Here is a 23,251-nt window from a genome sequence, read left to right on the forward strand (position 1 = left end):
GCAATGAGTGAAAAGGCAGAGCCCTTTTTATAGTCCAGGGGAATTATGGGTTAATTACAGATTACTGACATGCATGTGTACTGGCCCTTTAAGGCCAGGCGCGAAAATGCGTGCGCACCCTACGGGAACCAGTACAGTGATGCGTAAGTGAGTTCCGGCATCTATCAGGAGGGAGATGCCGCCCAGCACTCATCCATGGCCGCGGCCGTCAGTGGGGTAAGTTAGAAGGAGAGTCCGTGGCTGTGGACGTTACACACGCCTATGCTCCACTACCTTGCCTGATAGACCCCATGAATGCCTCCACAGCATTATGCTCCCCATAGCTAACCCCACAGTATAATGCCCCATAGTTGCCCCACACACTATATGCCCCCCATAGCTGCCCACACACAGTATAATGCCCCCATAGCTCCCCACACACATTATAATGCCCCATAGATGCCCCACATGGTATAATGCTCCCCATAGCAGCCCATACAATATAATACCCCCATAGCTGCCCCCACAATATACTGCCACCCATAGCTGCCTTCATACAGTATAATGCCCCCATACAGTATAATGCTCTCCATACAATATAATGCCCCTATATAGTATAACGCCCCCATAGGTGTCGCATACAGTATAATGCCCCCCATAGCAGCCCCATACACTATAATGTCCCATACAGTATAATGCCCCCATAGCTGCCACATACAGTATAACATCCCCCATATAGTATAATGCCCGCATAGCTGTCCCATACAGTATAATGCCCCACACAGTATAATTCCCACCATAGCTGTCCCATACAGTATAATGCCCCACACAGTATAATGCCCACCATAGCTGTTCCATACAGAATAATGCCCCACACTTGTATAATGCCCACCATAGCTGTCCAATACAGTATAATACCTCACACAGTATAATGCCCCCATAGCTGTCACATCCAGTATAATGCCCCCCATAGCTGTCCCATACAGTATAATGCACCCTATACAGTATAAAGCCCCCATAGCTGTCACATACAGTATAATGCCCCCATACAGTATAATGCCCTCCATAGCTGTCACATACAGTATGACGTGACATACAGTATAATGCCCCCTATAGATGCTCCATACAGTATAGTGCCCCCATAGATGTCCCATACTGTATAATGCCCCCCATACAGTATAATGCCCCCTTAGTTGTCCTATACCATATAATGCCCCCCATATAGTATAATGCCCCCTCAGCAGCTACCATATGAGCCCCCCTCCCATACCCAGTATAATGCCCCCATATGTATGTACCTAATAGAAAAATAATAACATAATTACTTACCTATGCCTGTTCCCACGACGGATGGAGAATCCTTCTCCTCCTGTCTGTGCTGTGAGTGACTTGGCGCAGACAGACGAGACAACGTGACTACATCGCGCTTGCCAGCGCCGAGCAGCTCGCGGCTCGATTACTACGGTTGCATCGTGATGTCGGCTGTATAATACAGCTGGCACCTGCTAATGATGGTGCAGGCACAACTTTTCCGCCCATGCCATTATCGCAACATATCTGTGCCTCGAGGTACAGGAAGTAAGCGCTCACCACGTATAGTTACGTTGTGGTGTGCAAAGCGGTTAAGGGTATGTAAACAGTGTAAACAGTGAGAGTGGATTTCAGCTATATAGTGGTTTGACAATTGATATAACTTTATGAGGGTTTCTTTGGTGAACGTGTAATATAATAACTGTACAAATCTTTTTATTTATCCATTTCACTTAAAAATAAATATATATTTTCGATTAATCTGATTTAAAATGGGAATGTAGTGAATACTGCAAACTGATTTATGTTGAGCTTCACTTCTTGCTTTACCACATATGTTTAAAACAGAAAAGCGTTATCCCTGTCCACTACATTAATGCAGCCTCATTCATGTAGTGTTATTTTTAATGTGGTAATATGAAAAGGTTTATATGATGCCCAGATTCAGCAAAAAAATATTAAATGAGACTGCAGGAGCCAGAATATTGTGAATGTCATGACCATCCTCTGGGCCTGTTGATTAAGAAGACCCATAATGCTAAGAGAGCTGAGGCTCTGACACTGGCTGTGAATGCATGGAAGATTAAAATTTGTGGAGATGGTGAGTATTCTTTTAGAAGTTACATTAACAGTTTTAAACAATATTACCGATGCAAGTTACCAGGTCTTGACCTTCATAGTATATACTGTCTATTAGAGATGAGCAAATTTCCTGTCTGTCCGGTCGAAGCAACTGTCCGATTGAGTTTGAGTAAATTTGCTGCGAAACAAGTGTCCTAATTGCCTTGAAAACTAATGTCTGAACCTATGATGTTTTGTAGGACTGTATCCAATTAAAATCCAACCCCTTTCAAGCACTCTAATTCCAAGCCAGCATGCAATGTCAAAGTGACAGCAACATTTATATGTAGACCCTGTAGTGCATTTTGGGAAGACTGCCGACAAGGCATTAAGAAGAAGCCCACCCAGGTCATGTGATCCTTTTTCTAATCTGTAAAATGGTGGCTGGTGCTGGCCTTTTTGCAGCAATGTGTGCTTTTTGACCCCTAAAAGATTCGTAATTTGCCGAATACAACATTTTGGGAAAATTCGAACCGAATTTGATTTTCTATAAATATTCCAGGTCCAGATTGACCTATAGTTGGATCTGGGCAACAGCGTCAGCTGAAAGGAAAATTGTGTGTTCACAGTGGTGTAACTATTGTGGCCGCAGGGGGTGCAACCAGTCCTATAGGGGGCACTCCGTGGATCCCTTCAGGCTGCCACATCAGGAACTGGCAATGTCAGGATCTTGCACGTGCCTTGCCTTTTGGTGGCAGCCTGAGAGGAGAGAAGTGATGAGTAGCTAGAGTTTTCTAGCTGGAATGGTTTTACATCATAAAGAAGGGGGCACAGAAGGTACTGCACAGGGCACCTAGAAACCTAGAGCCGGCCCTACTGTTGTGTAATGGAAACATCCATGAAATAAATTATGTATTTTAATAAAGACCACAGAAGACAAGCAGAACATTAGGGTTTGGGCTTTTCACTTATATTTTCTAAGTACATATTATTCCTATTAGCTTTTTTTATGACAACTGCATTAACCACGCAGTCCTGTGTAAAACCATTCCAGCTAGAAAACTCTAGACATGATGGCGGCCTGATGCCTCTCTGAGGGGGCGGCAGCACAACTGAAACCAGCCGCCGCCACCCCCTCCTGCACTATAGGCGATGAATGCCTGGCCGTTCAGCGCCTTTTAACTACTCAAGCGAAGCGATTACTTCTCTGCTCCGCTTGCATCGTTGAAAGGCGCTGATTGACAGGGCAAGTCATTCTGCCCTGCCAATCATTGCCTTCCATAGACGCAAGCGGCTCGATGACCACACCGCTTGCGTCTATGAAAGATGCTGATTGGCAGGGCAGAATAACTTGCCCTGTTAATCAGCGCACTTTCAACGACGCAAGCGGCACAATGACGTCATCGCGCCCCTTGCGTAGTTCAACCCCAGCAGACCTGCTCAGAAGTGAGCAGGTCTGCAATTCCACCGGATGGAGCGGGAATGAAGATTAACCCCTTAAGGACATGGACAATTTTGGCCTTGAGGACAGAACAATTTTTTTATATTTCGCTCTTTGCATCCCGACGCTCATAACTCTTTTATTTTTTGTACGACATAGGGACGGGACGAGTTGTACTTTATGTAAGTACCATTTTTTGGTACAAATACATTATCGTTTAATTTCTATAAATTTTTATTTTGAAAATGCTCAAAAATAGCAGTTCCGCAGCAGTTTTAATTTTTTTTTTTTACACCATTCACCAATCATCATAAATAATGTTATACATTTGTTGTACAGGTTGTTACGGTCGGGGCGATACCAAATATGTCTATATTATTTCATGTTTTGGGATATTTTAAAAAGTTTATTTATTATTAAAAAAATGTGTGTATTTTTTTCACTTTTTATTTATTTATTTATCATTATTTTTTTTTACATTCATTTAACTTTTTTTTTTAATCCCACAAAGGGATTTTTCATTTTTAATTTGTAACTGTAATGTACTGGCATAGATCTATATGCTAGTACATTAGCCTGTGTACTGATTGTACACAGGCAGTTGTTAGGGCATACTTCAGTATGCCCTAACAGGAAATATGTTCAGACAGCCCTGGGGTCCTTCAATGGACCCTGGGCTGTCTGGCCATACAAGCTGTGGGCTTTGATTGCATCACAGTTATCTTCTGTGACGCGATCAAAGTGCAGTCCCCTATCCTTGAACGCCGCAATCAGCTTTTATCGCAACATTCAAAGGGTTAATGGTGGAGAGACGATGTTTCTCTCCTCTCCGCTGTCAGAGCTGGGCCGTGGCTGTGTATTACAGCCGCTGCCCCGCTCTCGATCGCGCGCACAGACGGCTGTCACACAGGACGAGAATGCTCGTCCTAATGCGCCAAGAACTCACCGCTCAGGATGTTCTGTGTAGGCAACCAGTTAAGGTAAGTATGTAAAGTTTTTTCTTTTTGTATCCTAATAAAAATGTGAGTGGCGTTATCTAAAGGAGGGGGCTCTATCTACAAGGGTCGACTCTATCTACAAGGAGGGGCTATATACAGGGGTGGGCTATATGTGGAGCACTATATATAGGGGAGATGTATGCAGGGCACTATCTACAGGGGTGGACTATATGTTGGACACTATATACAGGGGTAGATATATATATATACAGGGGGGCTATATACAGGGGTGGGCTATATATTGAGCACTATAGGGGGAGCTTTATGTGAGGCACTATATAGAGGGGTGGCATATATGTGGAGTGCTATTTATAGGGGGATATATATATAAGGCACTATCCACAGGGGTGAGCTATATGTTGGACACTATATAGGGGTGGGCTATATGTGGAGCACTATATACAGGGGGGCTGTATGTGGGGCACTATATACAGGGGGCTACATGTGGGCCACTATTTTTAGAGGGAGCTATATGTGGGGCACTATCTACAGGGGGCTCTATGGGGGGCACTATCTACAGGGGGCATGGTGTGTGTGTGTGTGTGTGTGTGTGTGTGTGTGTGTGTGCGTGTGTGTGTGTGTGTGTGTGTGTGTGTGTGTGTGTGTGTGAGACACAGTGTATGGTGCTATTATAATTAGAGGTGCAGTGTGTGGCGCTATTATATTTAGGGGCACAGAGTCTGGCACCACGAGAACTTTATCTTTGTTTATAGGTGTAGAAATGTCTGAAAAGTGAGAAACTGAAGACATCTGAGTTGCAAACTGCAGAAATTGGCTGTGGCCGGGAGAAGTCGTCATAGAGGTCTGGAACGGATGGAGAAGAAAAAAGAATAACAACAACTAGAATCTGACATCACCTGTGAGTCACTTACTGTAATTGTTTATTCTGCCTCTAATCAGCACAGTAGTCACTGTATTATTTGCAGCGAGATGATGGTGGTATGATTTTTTTTTTTGTGAAAAAGCATCTCCCAGCATATCCTTACCATTGTTTGGGCCATGTTGGGAGCTGTATACAATTTAGTGCAAACCTATACGGCAGTGATTGCAATAAATTGAGCTGTATTTGTGCTGGTGTTGTATTTATGTACAGAGCTTGCTTCTGGTTGTGTATATATGTACTGAGCTTTGTTCTGGTACTGTATATATGTATTGTGCTTTGTTCTGGTGCTGTATATATGTACTGATCTTTGTTCTGGCACTATATATATGCAGGGGCGTAGCTAGGGGGGGGCAAGTGGGGCATGTGCCCCGGGCGCAGTTCAGAGGGGGGCGCCAGCGCCACCTCCTCCTGCACTATAATTGTACCTGTGTCGCAAGGACACAGGTACAATTAGAAGCAATGAATGACCGGGCACGGAACGCCTTTCCACGAATGAAGCGACTGGTACCTTTTGTACCAGTGACACTTCCGTCGATGAAAGGCGCTGACTGACTGACAGGGAAAGTCATCCTGCCCAGCCAGTCAGCGCCTTTCATAGACGCTGCGTTCAACCCCCTGGAGACCTGCGCATAAGAGAGCAGGTCTCCATGGCTGCCTGACGGCGTGGGAGCGGGAATAAGGTGAGTTAGAATTTTATTATTTTTTTTTAATTGTAATAGAAGTGTATGGCTGTATCTGCGGGGGGGACTTTGTCTACACGGGGGACTTTATCTACGGGGGGTGTCTATCTACAGGGGGACTATATCTACAGGGCTGGGCTATATACAGGGGGACTATATCTACAGGGCTGGGCTATATACAGGGGGACTATATCTGCTGGGCTATATACAGGGGGACTATATCTACAGGGGGGCTATATAGATGGGGACTATATCTACAGGGGGGCTATATACAGGGGGACTATATCTACAGGGCTGGGCTATATACAGGGGGACTATATCTGCTGGGCTATATACAGGGGGACTATATCTACAGGGGGGCTATATAGAGGGGGACTATATCTACAGGGGGGGCTATATACAGGGGGACTATATCTACAGGGCTGGGCTATATACAGGGGGACTATATCTACAGGGCTGGGCTATATACAGGTGGACTATATCTACAGGGCTGGGCTATATACAGGGGGACTATATCTGCTGGGCTATATACAGGGGGACTATATCTACAGGGGGGCTATATACAGGGGGACTATATCTACAGGGGGGCTATATACAAGGGGACTATATCTACAGGGCTGGGCTATATACAGGGGGACTATATCTGCTGGGCTATATACAGGGGGACTATATCTACAGGGGGGGCTATATACAGGGGGGCTATATATAGGGGGACTATATCTACAGGGGGGCTATATACTGGATTGGGCTGTCTATAGAGCACCATATACAGGGGTGGGCTATATAGTATATAGCCCCCTGTAGATATAGCCCACCCCTGTATATGGTGCTCCATAGATAGCCCACCCCAGTATATAGCCCCCCCTGTAGATATAGTCGCCCTGTATATAGCCCAGCCCTGTAGATATAGCCCAGCCCTGTAGATATAGCCCAGCCCTGTAGATATAGCCCCCTGTAGATATATTCCCCCTGTATATAGCCCACCCCTGTATATAGCCCCCCTATGTATAGCCCACCCCTGTAGATATAGCCCCCCTGTGTATAGCCCCCCTCTGTAGATATAGCCCCCCTGTGTATAGCCCATCCCTGTAGATCTAGCCCCCCTGTGTATATCCCAGCCCTGTGTATAGCCCAGCCCTGTAGATATGGTCCCCCTGTAGATATGGACCCCCTGTAGATATGGTCCCCCTGTAGATATGGTCCCCCTGTAGATATGGTCCCCCTGTAGATATAGTCCGCCTGTAGATATAGCCCACCCCTGTATATAGTATCCCACAAATAGCTCCCCCTATAGTGCTCCACAGAAAGCCCACCCCTGTATATAGCCCCCTTGTACATATAGTCCACCCCTGTATATAGTGCTCCACAGATAGCCCACCCTTGTATATAGTATATACAGGGGTGGGCTATCTGTGGAGCGCTATATACAGGGGTGGACTATCTAGTGGAGCACTATATACAGGGGTGGACTATATGTACAAGGGGGGCTATATACAGGGGTGGGCTATATGTGGAGCACTATATACAGGGGTGGGATATATCTACAGGGGGCTATATACAGGGGTGGGCTATCTGTAGAGCACTATAGGGGGAGTTATTTGTGGGACACTATATACAGTGGTGGTCTATATGGGGGCACTATCTACAGGGGCTCTATGGCAGGCACTATCTACAGGGGGCTCTATGGCAGGCACTATCTACAGGGGGCTCTATGGCAGGCACTATCTACAGGGGGCACAGTGTGTTTGTGGGACACGGTGTATGGTGCTATTATAATTAGAGGTGCAGTGTTTGGCGCTATTATATTTAGGGGCGTAGTGTGTGGTATAATGATAACTTCATATTTATTTATAGGTGCAGAAATGTTGGAAAAGTGAGAAGCTGAAGACATGTGAGCGGCAAACTGCAGAAATGGACCGGGAGAAGTCATCATAGAGGTCTGGACCAAATGGAGAAAAAGAACTAGAATCTGAGACATCACCGGTGAGTCAATTAATGTAAATGTTGACTCTGCCTCTAATCAGCACTGTAGTTACTGTATGATATGCAGCGAGATGATGGGTGGTATGATTATGATAGGATTTATTTTTTGTGAAACTGCATTTCCCAGCATATCATTACCATTGTTCGGGCTATGCTGGGAGCTGTAGTTTTACGCCGTACAAACCTATACGGCAGGGGTTGCACTAAATTGAGCTGTATTTGTTCTGGGGCTGTATATATGTACCGAGCTTGGTTCTGGTGTTGTGTATATGTACTGAGCTTTGTTCTGGTGTTGTGTATAGAACCATATTGCTTGTGAAATGTACAAATAATTTTATGCTCGCATTACATAAAAAGAAATGACACGTCGATTGGTAGAGAAAACAAACACGGCGAGGGGGAAGGAGATGTCGGGAAAGAGGTTGGGGGGGGGGCGCCAAACTGTATCTTTGCCCGGGTGCTGGAAAACCTAGCTACGCCTCTGATATATGTACTGAGCTTGGTTCTGGCACTGTATACAGTATATGTAATGAGTTTGGTTCTTGTGCAGTATATATGTCATGAGCTTGCTTCTGGTGCAGTATTTATGTTCTAAGCATGTTCTGGTGCTGTATATATGAACTGAGCTCTGTTCTGGTGCTGTATATATGTAATGAGTTTTTTTCTGGTGTTGTATATAGAACTATATTTCTTGTAAAATGTGCAAATGGCTTTATGCTCGAATTACATGAAAAAAAATGTGGAAGAAAATGACACCTCATTGATTGGTTGAAAAAGCAAACATGGCAAGGGGGAAGGAGATGTCTGGAAAGAGGTTGGGGGGGGGGGCACCAAACTGAATCTTTGCCCCGGGTGCTGGAGAACCTAGCCACGCCTCTGATATATCTACCAGCGAGAAATGCTGCATGTGCCTGAAATATTAGCTGTTCACTTATGTAAGTGTAATTGTGTTCCAAGTATAATGTTAATTTATTCTAAACTTCAATGTTATATTTGACTTGCTTTGATAAATTAGTAGCTCTTTGCAATTTATCCTTTACGATTATTTAAATAGGTAGACACATTTTTGATAGCTCTATAATAGCCAGGTTTCGATTAAGGTTGCTGGAGACCCATAGGCAAATCATTTTGATGCGGCTCCAAATGCCACCTCTGTCACCCGGACCTCACCTGAACTCCTATCATAGCCATCTAGAAGAGACAACACATATGCATGGGCCACTCTATTGTAGTCTCTGGGAGTTATGGAGACAGCTGAGTCAGCAAGTCAAAAAAAAGAGTACCACACACATGCTTGGTCACCTCTCCACTATTTTTTTGACTATATAGGAGCGCCAAATGGCCACAAGGGGACCCTAATTTTCCTAAGAGGTGGGGGACTTAAAGGTGAGCAGTATATACACTACCCAGATAAATAGTGACTTCTCCTAGCCGTTACTCTCCGCAGAGTTTGCAGCCCAGACATAGGTATATAGATATGAGAAACTGTAGATAGATAGATAGATAGATAGATAGATAGATAGATAGATAGATAGATAGATAGATAGATAGATAGATAGATAGATAGATAGATAGATAGATAGATAGATAGATAGATGATAGATAGATAGATAGATAGATAGATAGATAGATAGATAGATAGATAGATAGATAGATAGATAGATAGATAGATAGATAGATAGATAGATAGATAGATAGATAGAAGAGAGAGTTTTGGAGTTGGATAGATATTACATCGAGAAATAGATAGACAGATGGATGTGAGCTGTTAGGTTTCCATTAACAGTGTTGGTAGTGAAATGGGCACCTGTGAAGCCGAAAATCCTGTGCATCTCTGTGTGGTTTTTCCTTCATCTTATTTCTTAACTTCTTCTATGTGACTTGATTAACTGTGGAAAGGTTGCTGTCAGCAGTATGAAAAATTGCTATACCCTGCATCTGAAATGCAATTCTCACACTCATACCACTATTCTACCCACAGAGAAAACTGATTTACAGTCCCATCATATTTTTGCCAATGAAAATTCAGTTTTTAGAGCTAATTATGCAATTAACTGTAGATATGTTTCTTAGTTCTGGTGATACGGTGCACGTCTTATAATGCTACCTAATTTATGATCTGGAGAATTTCATTACTTTGCAGAGATACTATTTACTGCAGATCATGGTGTTCAGGAGTGTTACAGTTAAAATCTAGAACTTCATCCAAAAATAATCATATGTTTACAAGTGCACTCTGCTATAATAATGTGGAGGTGAGAAGAGCAGGGGTATAGATCTATGCCAGAGATAGTAGTTTCACCCGGGCTCTGAGGGGGCACAATGGCCCTTCTGCCACTTAAAAAGACATCGGTATTATAAATGGCACATGGTAGGTGGGGGCCTTGTTACAGATTTGCATTGTGGCTCAGGAGCTTCAAATGAAAGGAGTTGTCATGGCAGACATTTATGGCCTATTCACAGAATGCGCTGCAAATATAAATATGTGATAGATGCAGGTCCCACCTCTGGGACCCTCATCTATCTCCGAAACTGGGGCAACATAACCCTGACCTGTCTGGAGGGGGTGCTGCCGCATCCTAGCAGGGTATTCGTGCATGGCAAGAACCGTTTTCTGAAACGGCTGAGTTCGCTGAGCGACACTGAAAGGAAGTGAAGAAGGGTTACATAACTTCCAAGTTACGGAAACAGTGATACATCATATGTGTAATTGGTACCTTAGATGAAAGGTCATCAGAGGTGTCTAAAATGTTGCATACACACACAGGAGACGGCTTAGAGCAGATAAGGACCTGGCTGAACAGAATTATATCATGTTCAGAAGGGGCGAGGCATAAGTGACTATCTAATGCATAGACATTATGTCAGACCCAAGGGTATAGGAACATGGCTCTATCGCAAGATCTATGGTAATCTCAAGTGTAGTGGATGTAGGGCATGTTTATTTATGCACGTCACCTATTTCGTCAATGGGCAGACGTTATTCTATTCAAGACTTCACTATTTGTTGCAGTAAAGGTGTCCTCTACCTTTGCCAGCGTAGCTGTCACAAAGACTAAATTGGCTAGACTTTTAGGGGATTTTAGAAGGCACATTTTTTTTAACATGTGTGCGACATAGAAAATCAAAAGGATACACTGGTGTCCAGACTTGTTCATGACTTCTATGTAGGGGATTATCATTTTGTTTCATTTTGCTTTATTGATATCGTTGAATCTTCTCCCAGCGGGGAAATAAAAGGCTCCTACAGAAAGAATTACAGTGGATCTAAAGAACCTCTAAACCCTCTGGTTTCAAAGAGGCCTTGTTATTTGTCTTTAGAGATAAGCGAATGTATTCTGCATGAATCGAATTCAGTCAGAATTTTCCAAAAGTTTCTGATTCGGCGAATTTCACAACTTTTGGGTTTTTTTATGCACGAATCGCAGTAATAGAAAAGTGAGGAGGGAAGGTTCTTTGTTATTCCTTCTGAAAATTTTGGATTATATTGACAACTGGATGTTATTATTCCCCTTATCAATGTGGAGAGTCCCTACAAAGTCTGACACTGTGCAGTCAGTGCTGATAGTGTCAGCCTATGTACGGTTGCATCCTATTGACAATGGGAATGGTAAAGCCCAGTTGTCAATTTATTCATACATTTCCAGGAGGAATAACACAGGAATGGCACAGAAAGACAAGATGTTCCAGTATTATGTTACGGAGAATACAAATATTTACTCAAACAGACATGTCAGTAGAGCTAACAGGTTCTCTTTAAAGAGACTCTGTCACCACATTATAAGTGCCCTATCTCCTACATAAGGAGATTGGCGCTATAATGTAGGTGACAGCAGTGCTTTTTATTTAAAAAAACGATCTATTTTCACCACTTTATTAGCGTTTTTAGATTTATGCTAATGAGTTGCTTAATGCCTAAGGCTGGGTTCACACGTGGCGGAATTTCACTTGCGTTAATCCGCAGCGGAGCCGTTTCTCCATTGACTTCCACTTAAATTTAGAAGTGTTCGTTTAGACGATGCGTAAAATTCCGCTGCGGAGCATAGGCTGCGGAGCGGAATTTGGTGTCCGCAGCATGCTCTGTCTGTTGCGGAGCAGTGGCGGACTGGTTGCGGACTCATGGCGGAATTTTTCCATTGACTTCAATGGAGATTCTAAATTCCGCAATGAAGTCCGCAGCTGTCATGCACATGTTATGTGTGCTGCGGATGCGTCTTGCTTTTTTGACATGACATTTCTTCATTCTGGCTGGACCTATGTATTTCTAGGTCTACAGCCAGACTGAGGAAGTCAATGGGGCTCCCGTAATGACGGGAGCGTTGCTAGGAGACGTCAGTAAATAGTCACTGTCCAGGGTGCTGAAAGAGTTAAGCGATCGGCAGTAACTGTTTCTGCACCCTGGACAGTGACTACCGATCCCAATATACAGCAACCTGTAAAAAAATAGAAGTTCATACTTACCGAGAACTCCCTGCTTCTGTCTCCAGTCCAGCTTCCCAGGATGACGTTTCAGTCTAAGTGACGGCTGCAGCCAATCACAGGCTGCAGCGGTCACATGGACTGCCGCGTCATCCAGGGAGGTCGGGCTGGATGCCGAAAGAGGGACGCGTCACCAAGACAACGGCCGGTAAGTATGAAATTCGTTTACTTTCACTAGGGAAAGTGCTGTCCCTTCTCTCTATCCTGCACTGATAGAGAGAAGGGAAGCACTTTTTCCGCAGTCCGCAGCAGCTAGTCCCATCAATTTACTGCACATTTTGGGCAGATCCGCAGCCGTAATCCGCAACCCGGATTAGGTGCGGCATTGATGCGGACAGTTGCAGAGGAAATCCGCCACGTGGGGGCATGCCCTAAGTGGGCGTGATTTTACTTTAGACCAAGTGGGCGTTGTACAGAGGAGTGTATGACGCTGAACCAATTAGTGACCAATCAGCGTCATGCACTCCAATCCATTCATTTAGTCAGTGCATAGGGATCCTTTTAGATCCCTCTGTCTGTGGTAGTTACAGCAGAGGAAGCGTAATCTCGTGAGATCTCGCTGTAAATAACAGGTTACAACGAGATCACGCTTCCTCTGCTGTAACTACCATAGAAACAGTAACAAAGTGCACAGATTGTGAATAGACATCCCGTGGAATGTTTATTCACTGTCTAAACACTTCAGTATTGTTAATGTGTTAGTATAAGACAGCACATAGCAATCTAAAAGGATCCCTATGCGCTGACTAAATGAATGGAGAGGAGTGCATGACGCTCATTGGTCAGCGTCATACACTCCGCTGTACAACGCCCACTTGGTCTAAAGTAAAAACACGCCCACTTGGGCATTAAGCAACTCATTAGCATCAATCTAACAACGCTAATAAAGTGGTGAAAATAGATCGTTTTTTTTAAATAAAAAGGACTGCTGTCACCTACATTATAGCGCTGATCCCCTTATGTAGGAGATAGGACACTTATAATGTGGTGACAGAGCCTCTTTAAGTGCTTTAGATTCTTTTGAGATTTAGTTATTTTGACCAAATAGCACATTAAGCAGAATTAAGACCTCCTGTATATGTATGTATATATATAGCAAACAAGAAAGCAGCAGCACTCACACGGAATCAATCGATCAGGTGCCCAGCAAAACGTCCCGATCCTCGGACGTGTATTGGTATATAAAGAAAGACGATTTGCAGCACTCCAATGTGAAAAAAAGTGGTGGTTTATTCAATCCAAGAACAACAGCAACGTTTCAATCCTACAATAGGATCTTTATCAAGCCTAGTGACACATCTACTACAGGAAACTGTGATGGATGGTCAAATTGCTTATGTTCTCTGTATTAAACTACACTATGAATTATCAAGCAGGATGCCGGATTATGAAGATATGTATTCTCCATTTTGTAATGATCTCTTTCTGGTACTGCTTGAATCACAAGGGAATAAGTTATTACTTTGTGTTCTTTTTCGTGGCCTTCAATACTGGTAGATAGGAGTCTGGCAGAACGCCTAGACCTGAAATAATCATTATATTTCCAATTAATTCTTGATCTCAGTATTTCACACACACATATATGAAATCATCACATAGCCTTATGAAAACCTCCTACATTTCTATTGTTTGTAGGCCAGGATTTGCAGGTGTTAGAAAGATCACGTGACCTCAGTGGGAAGGTACCCTATGACATATTTTCAGTCTACGTGTAAAATGTTATGATTGGTTGTTCCATGAGAGGTAACACCCTGGTTAGAGGGTACGCCCTGAGGGTATATTAACCTATGTATCTTGATAATAAATGAGAATATTGATTGAGACGACAGATTGCTATTGTCTTTATTGATCTCCCGGTGCACTGCTGATACTTCAATTACCATATTTGAATACCACCTGACAAAGCAGAGGGAGCCCATTAGAGCACCCATCCCAAAAGGTGCTACCTGGAAGGGGTTTCTTCGACAGTTATGGTGCCGAACAGCCCGGGACCTCCTAATGAGAATTTTGTGCAAAGTCCACTAATCTGGAAGGACCTGGGGAGTCACTGAAACCAAAACCGCGCGGTAAGTAACAGACTTTATGTTACACCATTTGTTTAAGCCACTCTGTTAAGTCCCTGGAAACGTACTTTGTATATGTAAGTCTCTACAAAGGGGTCCCGTAATAATCAGGTCCTTTGTCAGGATGGTAGTGTGGTTAAATGGATTTACATGGGGGTGTATGTGACAAGTGTGATGAATGTGTGTGTAGTGTGATGTTGAATACATCTGTGAGAAGACGTACATATCAAATGGTTGAAACTGTATGGCTCCCAGCCCAGTAATAATATCCACTTCATAGAAGACGATATCCACTCAGTGCAAGGAGGAGCAATTGTGTCTATATTGAATTTGCACTCAATACCATTACCCAGTGCAATAGGGAAAACTTTGAATACTGTATTAGAAAATCATTTATATTTTCCTGGCTCATTGCCAAACAGTGATATTGTGTGCAAGGGTCCATAAACCAGTTGTATGCATTGCCAGACTGGCATAAGGTGGGAATCAGTACAGACTGATTTCTAGCACATGATAATCCGGCATATACACTTTGATGTAAAATAACATCCAAGTAATTAAGTCTGTAGTAGTATAACATCAGACCGCTGGATTGAATACCGTTGTAATATAACATCCTGTATTCATTGAATGACCATGACACTTATCCCAGGTGCCACCTGTGTCGTAGTAGTAATTACAGTGAAGAACATTGGTATTGGCTCAGACCCAGAGCCCCTAAAGAAATCATCACCAACATACATAACAGGCCCCTAAACTACAACCCACAGAGTGAACGGCTGAGCGGGGAGGATAATATATATATGTTACCAAATATAATTTGCATGTGAAACCATTGCAAAGTGCTAGAGGAAAGAGTTTGGGATATATGTTACATCACAGGCTGTATGAACCGAAAGACACACCCCGGCAGCAAGTGTTCTGCATAAGTGAAAGAGACGAAGGGTTTGTAGAAGTTTGAAATGAATGTGACCAACTCCTGCTTGAATCAATGGAAGTTGATGAATGTAGATTGTGTTGAAGGATTTGCTCTTGTAATTTGTGGATTGGCAGCATTTTGTCTGTTCTTGATGTTCAAAACAGTGAGGGATCAGAGAAAAGGATATCCCACTTCTAGAATAGTCTGAAGGAACGACTTTTGATATTGATAGTCTTTCTGAAACTGTAAGATAGATTGTCTGAGATATCTGTCAACAGACTAAGGCCTGTCTGTTTGGAGCTGGGGAGTTTTCCAGAGACTACCCTACGCCCTCTGGCCATGGGGTCAGAAAATAGTAAGACAAAAATGCGGGACAGCCCTGAGACGTGGGTCTCTGCCATCAAAATAGTAGAAAGAGCAAAAGGATCTGAGGCTGTGAAGGATTGTAAAATAATGTTTAAAATGATGGGAGTTGGATCCTATGGAACGTTAGCAGAATGTGATTGGAAAAGATTTATGACAAATTGTGTTGGATGGTTGAAAGACAATAACATGGTGGAAAAAGCCCAAATGTGGTATGAGGTAGCACAGAGAGTGAGTAACACAGAACATAAGAGTATGGAAGCAAATCATGGAATAATGTATGATTTATATGACCCTTTAAGTGAAAAGCTCCTCACTAATGTGTTAACCCCTTTACAACTGCCAAACAGCCCCACAGCAGCAACTGCGCCATCTCCTTATCCTGAAAATAGCAAGAAAGGCAGCTGCTGGACATGTCCACACTGTGGGCAGCAGAACCCCCTCACTGCAGGATATTGTGTCAGTTGTGGTACGCAGCGCCCCACTAGATTGTTTCCGTTAGTATCAAGTATCCATACACACAGGGGACCAAAACCAGTAGATGCAGACGGGCAACCAGTACCTGGGGCAGTAGGGGAAATCCAGTCACATGAAGCCACTGTGTATCGCCCCTGGAGCCCGGCTGATTTACTAGCTGTATGTAACACACTCCCAGACCCACGGAAAACACCCAGCGCTTTCCATAGAAAGCTGCGAGCAGTACATCTAGCTTACCGTGCTACATGGTCAGATATGGAGAGCCTGGTAGAAACAAAGGGAGGGGAAGTGCTCAAAAATCAAATTCAAGCTGCTATTACAAATCCCGTACCAGCAAATAAAACCAATGAGCAATCAGGACTAGAATACCTGAACGCTATGCAGCCCTGGGTAGATGCTACTCAACAGGAACAAACTGATAGTTTTATGTCATTTTCCCAAGATGTTAAACAGTCAGTCCCTGATTATGCCACAACTTTACAGCAGCAGTGGTTAGATCACGGGTATGAAGAAGGTGATGCAAAAGACTTGCGCCTACTAAAAATAACTTTTATGTCCGGTCTTAAGCCGGCAGTACAAGAAGCTGCTAAAAGAACCCGTCTCGCCCCGATGCAACAAAAGGGGGGCTATAGAGGAAGAGGCAGGGAACAAAAAGACACTTTGAGAACCCAGAGAAGGGATCTTAGCCATTTTACATGCTGGAATTGTGATAAGAAGGGTCATTATTCAGCCCGATGTCCCTCCCGTCCAGTTGAGCCTCCCAATTCTTTGATTGCTGCATAGGAAACTGGCAACCCTGATGTCTCCCTCTGCCCAGTGCTCCCCCCGACAGGTCCATCATTGATGGTGCCTGTTACTTTACCCACAGGGGAAAATACCTCTTTTCTAGTAGACACAGGGGCAGCCAGAACTGTATTACAAACCAAATATGTACCGGCAGAGTTGCTATCACCAGACTATATAGATTGTGAAGGGGTGGAGGGAACATCATTTCAGTTACAGTTAACAAAACCAATGCGACTGAATATACATGACACACAATCAATTGTCTCCCGTGTGTTAGTGTCACCACACACTCCCTACAATTTATTGGGGACAGATGTACTCAGTGCCCTGGGAGCAGCATTGGACTTTTCTTCTGGCACACCTACATTAACCTCTGCCATTCCAGAGTCCCTGCTATGCAAACTCCTTAGTATGGCAAGTATGCTGGACACTGAAAAAGCCCCCAGTACCCCTCCCCTTTGGTTGGCAGACATCCCAGAAAAACTATGGGCACAAGATAAGATGGATGTAGGAGTTTTAAATGTGCCGCCTGTACGAGTAAATTTAAAACCAGACATGCAGAACCGTCCTGTATGTATAAAGCAATATCCTCTGAGTCCACAGCAAGACGCTGCTATAGAAAAGGATATTAACTCCTTACTGGAAAACAATCTCATAGTGCCCATAATCTCGCCTTTCAACACTCCTCTTTACCCAGTAAAGAAAAAGACACTGCCCGGTCAACCTGTACAGTACCGGATGGTACATGACCTACGGGCTGTGAATGCTGTGACAATAATTAATACACCACAAGTGCCTAACCCACATACCCTGCTCAACCAGGTCCCCGGCACTGCAGTCTATTTCACAGTTACAGACCTAGCCAATGCTTTCTTCTCCATCCCGCTGGATAAAGAGTGGCAGCAGTATTTTGCATTTACACATAGGGGAAGACAGTATGCTTGGGTAGTGCTGCCACAGGGCGCCGCAAACTCCCCTGATATCTTCTCACGTACCATGAAAGATATTCTGGACACCTGGCAGCCCCCCAATCAGTCCTCAGTTCTACTACAATATGTAGATGATTTGTTACTTTGTAGTGAGAGTCTGGAGAACAGTGAAACAGATTCTAAATCACTATTAATGTTCCTAGAAGAAGTTGGCTGTAAAGCGAGCAAGCACAAGCTGCAATTATGTGCCAAAACAGTGGTTTTCCTTGGTCACTGTATTTCCCAAGGTATGAAACACTTAACTCCTGACAGGCTGGAAATCATACAGAAACACCCAGTCCCTAGAAACCCTAAACAATTGAGGACTTTCCTGGGTTTAATAGGGTACTGCAGAGCCTGGATCAGGGATGCCTCTGCTATGATGCAACCATTATATGACTGTCTCACCTCTGACCCATTTGTACTGTCACCTGAGGCAATTGACAATTTTCACTCCCTGAAACTGTCACTGACTACAAGGCCAGCACTGGGACTCCCTGACTACAATAAGCCATTTACTCTGTTCTGCCATGAACAGGCAGGCCATGCCTCTGGAGTATTAGCCCAAGATCATGGAGGCAAGATGCGACCTCTTGCTTATTACTCCCTTGCTCTGGATCCCATTGTACTAGGATCCCCGACCTGTATACGCGCTGTCTCAGCAGCAGCAGCTTTAGTTGATAAAGCAACAGACATTGTACTCCAACATGACATTATTGTGCAAGTCCCACACGCAGTGCAAGAAATGATGAACACAGTCAAGACAAAACACTTATCAGTTGCAAGACTTACTAAAATTGAACTTACTCTTCTGTCCCCTAATGTGACTATCAAACGTTGTGTTGTTCTGAATCCAGCTACACTCCTGCCCCTAGATTCTGAACAAAAGGAGGGAGGAGTGGGGGGACAGGGACATGGACACCCCCTTATTTTTCAACTATCCACTGATGATGAACTATTTAATTTTGAACATGAACATGACTGTCAAAGCCTAGTGGATATGGAATCAAACGGCATAAACAGTATATTTGATGTTGCTCTGATTAACCCTTATGCTGAGTATTTTGTAGATGGATCTCGATATTGGAGCGAAGACAAAGGACATTTCCTCACCGGGGATATGCCGTGGTCCACAATGGTAAGGCCGTCATACAACAGTCCCTACCCTCCAGCAGCTCAGCTCAGGAGGCAGAACTAAAAGCACTCGCTGAGGCGTGTAAATTGGGTAAGGGACATCGTGTCAACATATACACTGACTCCAGATATGCCTTTGGAGTTGCACATGACTTTGGGACAATATGGAGAGCCAGAGGGTTCTTGACCTCGGCAGGTAAACCTATAAAGAATGCAAAAGCAGTAGAAGAACTTTTAGAATCACTGCACATGCCAGACCAAGCAGCTATAGTCAAAGTACAGGCACACACTAATGACAGTGATCTCCTATCAAAAGGGAATGAGGCTGCGGATGCAGCGGCAAAGGACGCTGCTGCTCTCCCTCTGATGATTGTGAAGCCTGTTTTACAACCCATCACAGAGACCCTGTTGCGTGCTTTCCAGGACCAAGCAGCCCCTCAAGAGCAAGCAGAGTGGGAGGAGAGAGGTGCAGCAATAGGTCTAGGACAGTTGAGGCATCTTAATTCTAAGGTTTGCCTGCCAAGAGCACTGTATCCAATGATGTGTGCCCTAGCCCATGGGAAAACACACTGTTCAAAGGGAGCTATGAGCCAGCTAGTGTTACAGACATGGCATGCTCCAGGTTTTCAAAATGCAGCAGCCAAATATACAGAGGGCTGCATGACATGTGCACAACACAACCCTGGTAAAACCACCAAAACACCAGCTAAACACACTCCTAAGTCCTACTACCCCTTTCAGCGATTACAGGTGGACTACATACAACTACCTAAGGTGGGAATGTACCAATATGTACTTGTTTGCACTGATTTATTTTCAGGATGGCCAGAAGCTTTTCCAGTGGCTAAAGCAAATGCAGATACCACAGCAAAGAAACTGATAGCTGAGGTAGTGTGCCGCTATGGAGTACCAGAGACAATTGAAAGTGACAGAGGTACTCACTTTACCCAAGAACTATTGAGGAACATATTAAAAAGCCTTGGGATAGAACAAGCATTTCATACTCCCTATCACCCACAAAGCAGTGGTAAGGTAGAAAGACTAAATGGAACTTTGAAATTAAAAATCCAAAAGGCCATGAATGAAACTTCTTTACCGTGGACACAATGTCTACCCCTGGCTTTATACTCTGTAAGAACCACACCAAGAGGGAAGGATAAACTTTCTCCCTATGAAATATTGTTTGGAAATATGCCAAAGACAGGACTGTATTTTCCTCAGCAGTTACAAAAGCATTATGACAATATGACCACATACTTGGCTGCCCTACACAAGCAACTGGAGAGGACACATAAACTAATCCTTTCTTCTATTCCAGATCCAAACTTTCTTTCAGGTACCCACTCACTACAACCTGGAGACTGGGTGGTAACAAAGATACACAACAGGAGCAGTCTGGAACCAAGGTACAGCCAACCAGTAGAAGTACAGCTGGTCACCGCCACATCAGTGAAGCTCCAAGGACGAGCCAATTGGATACATGCAAGCCATTGCAAAAAGGTTATCAGCCCAGAAGACGTCGCCTCGATCGATGATGTTGCCCTTGGCAGGGTTGGTGTTGATGTTGCCCCTCGTGGGGACGATGACTCAAGTTCTCAAGGAGGAAGTGGACAATAAATTCATAAAACATCATCAAATTATAACAGCATTAACAAACTTATCTGATTGTTGGATATGTACACACAGTCCTATAAGTTCAAAATCCATGCCATACATGGCTGTGCCCCTTAGTGAGAAAGAACTTCTTAACACTACATGTTGGGATCCCTCAAAGGTAAAGGATAACACAAAAAGGTATACATGGTCTAATACCAGTGTGCCCTTACCCATAGCAGAATGGATGGAGGATCCCTGATGGCAGGTAAATCTAACCCTGATACCTGGTAAGGCACTGATTCTCACACAAAAGGAAAATGGAAAATGGGTCCCTAAAAATGTCACTAAAACACTGACACTAGGTGAGATCCCCATAAAAGGCATAAAGATAAGCTTCAATAAAACCCAACAGACCTCAGATGTATTTAGACCAAGTCTGGTAGAACGGTACATACATAATGGTAGTTGGGAATATGGCCATTTCTTCCCTTCAGGAAGTAAGACTGATTGTAAACGTTATCCAGGGTATATGGAAGAAACAGACTTACAAGGAAATGAAACTATGTATTGTGGATGCACAGGAGTATACCATGGGTCTTTGGGAACAAATTGTCCTTGGTGTGTATTACAGCAGTCTTTTCCCTTAGTTCATTTTGCTCATATGTTAACCCTAGGAAGTATGCAATGGTTTGACCTTCCCCATGATATATATAGTGTGTGGACATAATGCATATAAATGGATCCCGCAGACTACCACAGGTATCTGTACCCTAGCTAGGTTACAGTCTGCTACCTGGACATGGGACAAGGATGCACTTTCTTATGATAAAGTACCAAAACATATGCTGTACAAAAGGGAGGGAAAGCAAAAAGCCCACCCATTGGTACACTTACCTTGGCACACCAAGTTAGGATATGCTCTATCCATTTTTGGAGGACCAATTAGAAATGCACATAACATAGAAAAACTAGCAGAGTTGTTTGACAATATTACCGAATTAATATTTGATGCTTTAAATGTTTCTTCAGTATTTACCCGACAGCTTATTACTGTTACTAACCAACATACACTTGTACTAGATTATTTAACTGCAAGTCAAGGGGGTATGTGCCAGATAGTGGGTCCTGCATGCTGTCATTATATAGATCCCCAAGGGACAGTACAGATTAAACATGATATTGAACAAGCACAGCAATTAAAGGAGGAATTTAGGAAAGCCAATTCTGAAGAAGATTGGAACCTAGATTGGCCAGACTGGTTGTCATGGCTGAACCCGACCTCATGGTTCAGAGGCATTGGGGGATGGGCTGCAGGACTCATGCAAGGCGCTTTACATATATTACTCATAATATTGATTATATACGTTTTTGTTAAATTAGTAGCATGTCTGATACCTATGCTATGTAAGAAGGCTAAGAAAATTGTCTATCATAAGCCGAAACCTTTTAATCAACAATACCCTATGTCACAGGGATTTTATGCACAAGGCCAGAACCTGGTGAATGGGTGAACACCCCACCATGTAACACTAAGTGTGTTCATTTATTAAAGCTTTGCCATTTATATCTTATATACATGTTAGGACTTTTATACAGGGCATGTTGTTATTGTTATCACCATAAAAAATATTGACAAAGGTAGGGTCCAACAAATCCAAGCAGCTGTGCAGACAAGCAACTACGGGACTTGTCAACGCACTGACGGGACCCTATACCCAAACCTGAACTTGGTGATCGCATTATATTATTAGTAGTGGCCCTATTCAGTATTTTGTTTGAAGTTTATAATCAGATAATTTTTAATCTCTGTATTTTAATATGAGAAAAAGGGGGGTTTGTGATGGATGGTCAAATTGCTTATGTTCTCTGTATTAAACTACACTATGAATTATCAAGCAGGATGCCGGATTATGAAGATATGTATTCTCCATTTTGTAATGATCTCTTTCTGGTACTGCTTGAATCACAAGGGAATAAGTTATTACTTTGTGTTCTTTTTCGTGGCCTTCAATACTGGTAGATAGGAGTCTGGCAGAACGCCTAGGCCTGAAATAATCATTATATTTCCAATTAATTCTTGATCTCAGTATTTCACACACATATATGAAATCATCACATAGCCTTATGAAAACCTCCTACATTTCTATTGTTTGTAGGCCAGGATTTGCAGGTGTTAGAAAGATCACGTGACCTCAGTGGGAAGGTACTCTATGACGTATTTTCAGTCTACGTGTAAAATGTTATGATTGGTTGTTCCATGAGAGGTAACACCCTGGTTAGAGGGTACGCCCTGAGAGTATATTAACCTATGTATCTTGATAATAAATGAGAATATTGATTGAGACGACAGATTGCTATTGTCTTTATTGATCTCCCGGTGCACTGCTGATACTTCAATTACCATATTTGAA

General features: G+C 43.4%; 1 long non-coding RNA gene across 1 annotated transcript; it reads left to right on the top strand.

The window, feature by feature from the left end:
• The first annotated feature begins 14,113 nt into the window (after positions 1-14,113).
• LOC142663245 (uncharacterized) lies at positions 14,114-22,411 on the top strand. The gene is made up of 2 exons (XR_012851068.1): positions 14,114-14,600; positions 20,563-22,411. It is a non-coding gene; the product is annotated as an uncharacterized LOC142663245 (long non-coding RNA).
• Positions 22,412-23,251: the final 840 nt, after the last annotated feature.

Source organism: Rhinoderma darwinii, chromosome 11 (assembly GCF_050947455.1).
Source record: "Rhinoderma darwinii isolate aRhiDar2 chromosome 11, aRhiDar2.hap1, whole genome shotgun sequence".
Taxonomy (NCBI): Eukaryota; Metazoa; Chordata; class Amphibia; order Anura; family Rhinodermatidae; genus Rhinoderma; species Rhinoderma darwinii.